The 9359-nt window shown below is 41.0% G+C and overlaps 9 non-coding genes across 9 annotated transcripts; all 9 read right to left on the reverse strand.

Moving 5' to 3' along the window:
• Window positions 1-4205: 4205 nt before the first annotated feature.
• On the reverse strand, window positions 4206-4279 carry trnat-agu (transfer RNA threonine (anticodon AGU)). Its single transcript has one exon. It is a non-coding gene; the product is annotated as a tRNA-Thr (tRNA).
• A 530-nt stretch (window positions 4280-4809) lies between these two features.
• On the reverse strand, window positions 4810-4881 carry trnah-gug (transfer RNA histidin (anticodon GUG)). Its single transcript has one exon. It is a non-coding gene; the product is annotated as a tRNA-His (tRNA).
• Window positions 4882-5188: 307 nt separating this feature from the next.
• trnat-agu (transfer RNA threonine (anticodon AGU)) lies at window positions 5189-5262 on the reverse strand. The gene has a single exon. It is a non-coding gene; the product is annotated as a tRNA-Thr (tRNA).
• A 909-nt stretch (window positions 5263-6171) lies between these two features.
• Window positions 6172-6245, reverse strand: trnat-agu (transfer RNA threonine (anticodon AGU)). The gene has a single exon. It is a non-coding gene; the product is annotated as a tRNA-Thr (tRNA).
• Window positions 6246-6775: 530 nt separating this feature from the next.
• On the reverse strand, window positions 6776-6847 carry trnah-gug (transfer RNA histidin (anticodon GUG)). Its single transcript has one exon. It is a non-coding gene; the product is annotated as a tRNA-His (tRNA).
• A 307-nt stretch (window positions 6848-7154) lies between these two features.
• trnat-agu (transfer RNA threonine (anticodon AGU)) lies at window positions 7155-7228 on the reverse strand. Its single transcript has one exon. It is a non-coding gene; the product is annotated as a tRNA-Thr (tRNA).
• A 530-nt stretch (window positions 7229-7758) lies between these two features.
• Window positions 7759-7830, reverse strand: trnah-gug (transfer RNA histidin (anticodon GUG)). Its single transcript has one exon. It is a non-coding gene; the product is annotated as a tRNA-His (tRNA).
• A 308-nt stretch (window positions 7831-8138) lies between these two features.
• trnat-agu (transfer RNA threonine (anticodon AGU)) lies at window positions 8139-8212 on the reverse strand. The gene has a single exon. It is a non-coding gene; the product is annotated as a tRNA-Thr (tRNA).
• A 909-nt stretch (window positions 8213-9121) lies between these two features.
• On the reverse strand, window positions 9122-9195 carry trnat-agu (transfer RNA threonine (anticodon AGU)). Its single transcript has one exon. It is a non-coding gene; the product is annotated as a tRNA-Thr (tRNA).
• Between the last annotated feature and the right edge of the window lie 164 nt (window positions 9196-9359).

Genomic DNA, 9359 nt, shown 5'->3' on the forward strand with positions numbered 1-9359 from the left:
CTCCCATAGGCTCTCAGAAGGCGGCAAAAAGCTGAATGGTGGCTTTGCAGTCCCTGGCTGAAAAACACTAGCGCATTTAGATAGTGGTCGATCAGAGAACAGAGACTGGAGGCGCGTGCACGAGGCGACTCCATGTTTTTATTATTTCGTCTTTGAACGAAAACAACGACTCCCGGTCGGAATATTATCGCTTTTTTACGAAAAAAATAGCATAAAAATTGATTTTAAACAGCGGTTGACATGCTTCAAAGTACGGTAATGGAATATTTAGAAATTTTTTGTCACGAAACGCGTCGGGCGCGTAACCCTTCGTCACCCTTGGATAGTGTCTTGAACGCACGAACAAAACGCCGCTATTTGGATATAACTATGGATTATTTTGAACCAAACCAACATTTGTTATTGAAGTAGAAGTCCTGGGACTGCATTCTGACTAAGAACAGCAAAGGTAATCCAATTTTTCTTATAGTAAATCTGATTTTGGTGAGGGTCAAACTTGGTGGGTGTCAAAATAGCTAGCCTGTGATGGCGAGCTATCTACTCAGAATATTGCAAAATGTGCTTTCACCGAAAAGCTATTTTAAAATAGGACACCTCGATTGCATAAAGGAGTTCTGTATCTATAATTCTTAAAATAATTGTTATGTTTTTTGTGAACGTTTATCGTGAGTAATTTAGTAAATTCACCGGAAGTGTTCGGTGGGAATGCTAGTCACATGCTAATGTAAAATGCTGGTTTTTGATATAAATATGAACTTGATTGAACAAAACATGCATGTATTGTATAACATAATGTCCTAGGCGTGTCATCTGATGAAGATCATCAAAGGTTAGTGCTGCACTTAGCTGTGGTTTTGTTTTTTGTGACATTATATGCTAGCTTGAAAAATGGGTGTCTGATTATTTCTGGCTGGGTACTCTGCTGACATAATCTAATGTTTTGCTTTCGCTGTAAAGCCTTTTTGAAATCGGACAGTGTGGTTAGTTTAACGAGAGTCTTGTCTTTAAAATGCTGTAAAATAGTCATATGTTTGAAAAATTGAAGTTTTCGGATTTTAGAGGAGTTTGTATTTCACGCCACGCCCATCATTGGATATTGGAGCAGGTGTTCCGCTAGCGGAACGTCTAGATATAAGAGGTTAATTTGGGTCATTCGAGGACAGTACATTTTTCATTTGGGTCTCGAAGCTGAATAAACTCAAGGTCCTCTGACATGGATTCTTAAACTACGGTTTGGGACCCAAAGTGGGCATTAACATGTGATAGGTGTGTCACGAAATATGAGTAAACATTCAGAATCACACACTATTTCTTCATCATTTTGGTCGTTTCGGGGAGTTTCTTAGCTCACAGACTAAGTTTCAACTCAATCAAAATTACAACCCTTTCGAAATGGCAATGAAGTGCCGTGACCCGGATTCGAACCATTGTTGCTGCGGCCACAACGCAGAGTACTAACCACTATACGATCACGGAAAGCTAACAGAGATTGCTTGTAGAGCCTACTCATGCTCTGACAGAGAGTTGTACAAGCTGGCTAAACTCTTTTCATTTAGCGCTCGAAATGAATAAACTGAAGAACCAGTTGAACTTCAGACAGTTGGTACGTTGTAATTCATTCAAAAAGTTCTCTTTTTCCGTTAATTTGGAATATCTCAATTGCACCCTCCTCAAGTTTTCTCTCCTCTCAACACTCCTAATTCCGTTAACCCATTGGTTGAGAATAGCAGAGTGCTCTCCACTCTGACCTTTTCCATCAATGTATTCAATGAACTGCTTGAAAAGGCTCTGCTGAGATTCGAACGCAGGATCTCCTGTTTACTAGACAGGCGCTTTAACCTGTTAGGGCTAGGGGGCAGTATTTTCACGGCTGGATATTTTTTTTTTACCCGATTTAATCTGGTTACTAATCCTACCCAGTAACTAGAATATGCATATACTTATTATATATGGATAGAAAACACTCTAAAGTTTCTAAAACTGTTTGAATGGTGTCTGTGAGTATAACAGAACTCAATTGGCAGGCAAAGCCCTGAGACATTTTCTGACAGGAAGTGGATACCTGATGTGTTGTATTACCTTTAAACCTATCCCATTGAAAAACACAGGGGCTGAGGAATATTTTGGCACTTCCTATTGCTTCCACTAGATGTCACCAGCCTTTACAAAGTGTTTTGAGTCTTCTGGAGGGAGATCTGACCGAACAAGAGCCATGGAACGATGATGGCCCATTAGACACCTGGCGCGCGAGTTCATGTTGGGTACCCTCGTTCCAATACGTTATAAAAGAGTATGCATTCGTCCACCTTGAATATTATTCATGTTCTGGTTAAAAAAGGCCCTAATGATTTATGCTATACAACGTTTGACATGTTTGAACGAACGTAAATATTTTTTTTCCCCTCGTTCATGACGAGAAGTCCGGCTGGCTTAGATCATGTGCTAACAAGACGGAGATTTTTGGACATAAATGATGAGCTTTTTTGAACAAAACTACATTCGTTATGGACCTGTGATACCTGGAAGTGACATCTGATGAAGAGAATCAAAGGTAATGGATTATTTACATAGTATTTTCGATTTTAGATCTCCCCAACATGACGTCTAGTCTGTATCGCAACGCGTATTTTTCTGGGCGCAGTGCTCAGATTATTGCAAAGTGTGATTTCCCAGTAAGGTTATTTTTAAATCTGGCAAGTTGATTGCGTTCAAGAGATGTAAATCTATAATTCTTTAAATGACAATATAATATTTTACCAATGTTTTCTAATTTTAATTATTTAATTTGTGGTGTTGACTTGAATGCCGGTTATTGGAGGGAAACGATTTCCTCAACATCAATGCCATAGTAAAACGCTGTTTTTGGATATAAATATGAACTTGATAGAACTAAAAATGCATGCATTGTCTAACATAATGTCCTAGGAGTGTCATCTGATGGAGATTGTAAAAGATTAGTGCATCATTTTAGCTGGTTTTATGGTTTTGGTGACCCTGTCTTTGAATTGACAAAACATTACACACAACTCTTGTAAATGTACTGTCCTAACATACTCTAAATTTATGCTTTCGCCGTAAAACCTTTTTGAAATCGTAAAACGTGGTTAGATTAAGGAGATGTTTATCTTTCAAAGGGTGTAAAATAGTTGTATGTTTGAAAAATTTGAATTTTGACATTTATTTGGATTCAAATTTGCCGCTCTTGAAATGCACCTGCTGTTGATGGAGTGCACCACGGGGGGGGACGCTAGCGTCCCACCTAGCCCATAGAGGTTAATCAACTAAGCCACAGCGCCCATAGACATCACATCTGATGCAGGAAAGGTCACCGCCACAAGTATTTAAGTCAAACCAGTCTCGTTCATTTAACCCATATCTCTGTCTTGCAAAATCACATCACAAAACAGATGTTATTTACTAATTTTGGAATCGATATGTACACCTTCAATTGTCTAGCAACAGGGTTTCTTATGCTATGTTTTGGGACCCAAAGTGGGCCTGAGTATGTGAGAGGTGGGCAGTGAGATATCAGTAAACATTTGTAGTGACATACTATTTCTTCTTAATTTGGGTCATTGGAGGACAGTACATTTTTCATTTGGGTCTCGAGCTGAATAAACTCAAGATCCTCTGACATGGATTCTTAAACTACGGTTTGGGACCCAAAGTGGGCATTAACATGTGATAGGTGTGTCACGAGATATGAGTAAACATTCAGAATCGTACACTATTTCTTCATCATTTTGGTCGTTTCGGGGAGTTTCTTAGCTCACAGAGTAAGTTTCAACTCAATCAAAATTACAACCCTTTCGAAATGGCAATGAAGTGCCGTGACTCGGATTCGAACCAGGGTTGCTGCGGCCACAACACAGAGTACTAACCACTATACGATCACGGCAAGCTAACAGAGATTGCTTGTAGAGCCTACTCATGCTCTGACAGAGAGTTGTGCAAGCTGGCTAAACTCTTTTCATTTAGCGCTCGAAATGAATAAACTGAAGAACCAGTTGAACTTCAGACAGTTGGTACGTTGTAATTCATTCAAAAAGTTATCTTTTTCCGTGAATTTGGAACATCTCAATTGCACCCTCCTCAAGTTTTCTCTCCTCTCAACACTCCTAATTCTGTTAACCCATTGGTTGAGAATAGCAGAGTGCCCTCCACTCTGACCTTTTCCATCAATGTGTTCAATGAACTGCTTGGAAAGGAACAGCTGAGATTTGAACTCAGGATCTCCTGTTTACTAGACAGGCGCTTTAACCAACTAAGCCACAGCGCCCATAGACATCACATCTGATGCAGGTAAGGTCACCGCCACACGTATTTAAGTCAAACCAGTCTCGTTCATTTAACCCATATCTCTGTCTTGCAAAATCACATCACAAAACAGATGTTATTTACTAATTTTGGAATCGATATGGACACCTTCAATTGTCTAGCAACAGGGTTTCTTATGCTATGTTTTGGGACCCAAAGTGGGCCTGAGTATGTGAGAGGTGGGCAGCGAGATATCAGTAAACATTTGTAGTGACATACTATTTCTTCTTAATTTGGGTCATTCGAGGACAGTACATTTTTCATTTGGGTCTCGAGCTGAATAAACTCAAGATCCTCTGACATGGATTCTTAAACTACGGTTTGGGACCCAAAGTGGGCATTAACATGTGATAGGTGTGTCACGAGATATGAGTAAACATTCAGAATCATACACTATTTCTTCATCATTTTGGTCGTTTCGGGGAGTTTCTTAGCTCACAGAGTAAGTTTCAACTCAATCAAAATTACAACCCTTTCGAAATGGCAATGAAGTGCCGTGACCCGGATTCGAACCAGGGTTGCTGCGGCCACAACGCAGAGTACTAACCACTATACGATCACGGCAAGCTAACAGAGATTGCTTGTAGAGCCTACTCATGCTCTGACAGAGAGTTGTGCAAGCTGGCTAAACTCTTTTCATTTAGCGCTCGAAATGAATAAACTGAAGAACCAGTTGAACTTCAGACAGTTGGTACGTTGTAATTCATTCAAAAAGTTATCTTTTTCCGTGAATTTGGAACATCTCAATTGCACCCTCCTCAAGTTTTCTCTCCTCTCAACACTCCTAATTCTGTTAACCCATTGGTTGAGAATAGCAGAGTGCCCTCCACTCTGACCTTTTCCATCAATGTGTTCAATGAACTGCTTGGAAAGGCACTGCTGAGATTTGAACTCAGGATCTCCTGTTTACTAGACAGGCGCTTTAACCAACTAAGCCACAGCGCCCATAGACATCACATCTGATGCAGGTAAGGTCACCGCCACACGTATTTAAGTCAAACCAGTCTCGTTCATTTAACCCATATCTCTGTCTTGCAAAATCACATCACAAAACAGATGTTATTTACTAATTTTGGAATCGATATGGACACCTTCAATTGTCTAGCAACAGGGTTTCTTATGCTATGTTTTGGGACCCAAAGTGGGCCTGAGTATGTGAGAGGTGGGCAGCGAGATATCAGTAAACATTTGTAGTCACATACTATTTCTTCTTAATTTGGGTCATTCGAGGACAGTACATTTTTCATTTGGGTCTCGAGCTGAATAAACTCAAGATCCTCTGACATGGATTCTTAAACTACGGTTTGGGACCCAAAGTGGGCATTAACATGTGATAGGTGTGTCACGAGATATGAGTAAACATTCAGAATCATACACTATTTCTTCATCATTTTGGTCGTTTCGGGGAGTTTCTTAGCTCACAGAGTAAGTTTCAACTCAATCAAAATTATAACCCTTTCGAAATGGCAATGAAGTGCCGTGATCCGGATTCGAACCAGGGTTGCTGCGGCCACATCGCAGAGTACTAACCACCATACGATCACGGCAAGCTAACAGAGATTGCTTGTAGAGCCTACTCATGCTCTGACAGAGAGTTGTGCAAGCTGGCTAAACTCTTTTCATTTAGCGCTCGAAATGAATAAACTGAAGAACCAGTTGAACTTCAGACAGTTGGTACGTTGTAATTCATTCAAAAAGTTATCTTTTTCCGTGAATTTGGAACATCTCAATTGCACCCTCCTCAAGTTTTCTCTCCTCTCAACACTCCTAATTCTGTTAACCCATTGGTTGAGAATAGCAGAGTGCCCTCCACTCTGACCTTTTCCATCAATGTGTTCAATGAACTGCTTGGAAAGGCTCTGCTGAGATTTGAACTCAGGATCTCCTGTTTACTAGACAGGCGCTTTAACCAACTAAGCCACAGCGCCCATAGACATCACATCTGATGCAGGTAAGGTCACCGCCACACGTATTTAAGTCAAACCAGTCTCGTTCATTTAACCCATATCTCTGTCTTGCAAAATCACATCACAAAACAGATGTTATTTACTAATTTTGGAATCGATATGGACACCTTCAATTGTCTAGCAACAGGGTTTCTTATGCTATGTTTTGGGACCCAAAGTGGGCCTGAGTATGTGAGAGGTGGGCAGCGAGATATCAGTAAACATTTGTAGTCACATACTATTTCTTCTTAATTTGGGTCATTCGAGGACAGTACATTTTTCATTTGGGTCTCGAGCTGAATAAACTCAAGATCCTCTGACATGGATTCTTAAACTACGGTTTGGGACCCAAAGTGGGCATTAACATGTGATAGGTGTGTCACGAGATATGAGTAAACATTCAGAATCATACACTATTTCTTCATCATTTTGGTCGTTTCGGGGAGTTTCTTAGCTCACAGAGTAAGTTTCAACTCAATCAAAATTACAACCCTTTCGAAATGGCAATGAAGTGCCGTGACCCGGATTCGAACCAGGGTTGCTGCGGCCACAACGCAGAGTACTAACCACTATACGATCACGGCAAGCTAACAGAGATTGCTTGTAGAGCCTACTCATGCTCTGACAGAGAGTTGTGCAAGCTGGCTAAACTCTTTTCATTTAGCGCTCGAAATGAATAAACTGAAGAACCAGTTGAACTTCAGACAGTTGGTACGTTGTAATTCATTCAAAAAGTTATCTTTTTCCGTGAATTTGGAACATCTCAATTGCACCCTCCTCAAGTTTTCTCTCCTCTCAACACTCCTAATTCTGTTAACCCATTGGTTGAGAATAGCAGAGTGCCCTCCACTCTGACCTTTTCCATCAATGTGTTCAATGAACTGCTTGGAAAGGAACAGCTGAGATTTGAACTCAGGATCTCCTGTTTACTAGACAGGCGCTTTAACCAACTAAGCCACAGCGCCCATAGACATCACATCTGATGCAGGTAAGGTCACCGCCACACGTATTTAAGTCAAACCAGTCTCGTTCATTTAACCCATATCTCTGTCTTGCAAAATCACATCACAAAACAGATGTTATTTACTAATTTCGGAATCGATATGGACACCTTCAATTGTCTAGCAACAGGGTTTCTTATGCTATGTTTTGGGACCCAAAGTGGGCCTGAGTATGTGAGAGGTGGGCAGCGAGATATCAGTAAACATTTGTAGTCACATACTATTTCTTCTTAATTTGGGTCATTCGAGGACAGTACATTTTTCATTTGGGTCTCGAGCTGAATAAACTCAAGATCCTCTGACATGGATTCTTAAACTACGGTTTGGGACCCAAAGTGGGCATTAACATGTGATAGGTGTGTCACGAGATATGAGTAAACATTCAGAATCATACACTATTTCTTCATCATTTTGGTCGTTTCGGGGAGTTTCTTAGCTCACAGAGTAAGTTTCAACTCAATCAAAATTACAACCCTTTCGAAATGGCAATGAAGTGCCGTGACCCGGATTCGAACCGGGGTTGCTGCGGCCACAACGCAGAGTACTAACCACTATACGATCACGGCAAGCTAACAGAGATTGCTTGTAGAGCCTACTCATGCTCTGACAGAGAGTTGTACAAGCTGGCTAAACTCTTTTCATTTAGCGCTCGAAATGAATAAACTGAAGAACCAGTTGAACTTCAGACAGTTGGTACGTTGTAATTCATTCAAAAAGGTATCTTTTTCCGTGAATTTGGAACATCTCAATTGCACCCTCCTCAAGTTTTCTCTCCTCTCAACACTCCTAATTCTGTTAACCCATTGGTTGAGAATAGCAGAGTGCCCTCCACTCTGACCTTTGCCATCAATGTGTTCAATGAACTGCTTCGAAAAGGCTCTGCTGAGATTCGAACTCAGGATCTCCTGTTTACTAGACAGGCGCTTTAACCAACTAAGCCACAGCACCCACAGACATCACATCTGATGCAGGTAAGGTCACCGCCACACGTATTTAAGTCAAAACAGTCTCGTTGATTTAACCCATATCTCTGTCTTGCAAAATCACATCACAAAACAGATGTTATTTACTAATTTTGGAATCGATATGGACACCTTCAATTGTCTAGCAACAGGGTTTCTTATGCTATGTTTTGGGACCCAACGTGGGCCTGAGTATGTGAGAGGTGGGCAGCGAGATATCAGTAAACATTTGTAGTCACATACTATTTCTTCTTAATTTGGGTCATTCGAGGACAGTACATTTTTCATTTGGGTCTCGAGCTGAATAAACTCAAGATCCTCTGACATGAATTCTTAAACTACGGTTTGGGACCCAAAGTGGGAATTAACATGTGATAGGTGTGTCACGAGATATGAGTAAACATTCAGAATCATACAATATTTCTTCATCATTTTGGTCGTTTCGGGGAGTTTCTTAGCTCACAGAGTAAGTTTCAACTCAATCAAAATTACAACCCTTTCGAAATGGCAATGAAGTGCCGTGACCCGGATTCGAACCGGGGTTGCTGCTGCCACAACGCAGAGTACTAACCACTATACGATCACTGCAAGCTAACAGAGATTGCTTGTAGAGCCTACTCATGCTCTGACAGAGAGTTGTACAAGCTGGCTGAACTCTTTTCATTTTGCGCTCGAAATGAATAAACTGAAGAACCAGTTGAACTTCAGACAGTTGGTACGTTGTAATTCATTCAAAAAGGTATCTTTTTCAGTGAATTTGGAACATCTCAATTGCACCCTCCTCAAGTTTTCTCTCCTCTCAATACTCCTAATTCTGTTAACCCATTGGTTGAGAATAGCAGAGTGCCCTCCACTCTGACCTTTTCCATCAATGTGTTCAATGAACTGCCTGAAATGGCTCTGCTGAGATTCGAACTCAGGATCTCCTGTTTACTAGACAGACGCTTTAACCAACTAAGCCACAGCGCCCATAGACATCACATCTGATGCAGGTAAGGTCACCGCCACACATATTTAAGTCAAACCAGTCTCGTTCATTTTTACTCTGCAATGCTGAGGGCCTGGCAGCTGCTAAGGCACACACGAGAAGGGGGTGTGGAGCCTGGGCTGTGGGTGTGGGAGGAGCCTATCTT

Source organism: Salmo salar, chromosome 13, assembly GCF_965601325.2.
Source record: "Salmo salar chromosome 13, fSalSal1, whole genome shotgun sequence".
Classification (NCBI taxonomy): domain Eukaryota; kingdom Metazoa; phylum Chordata; class Actinopteri; order Salmoniformes; family Salmonidae; genus Salmo; species Salmo salar.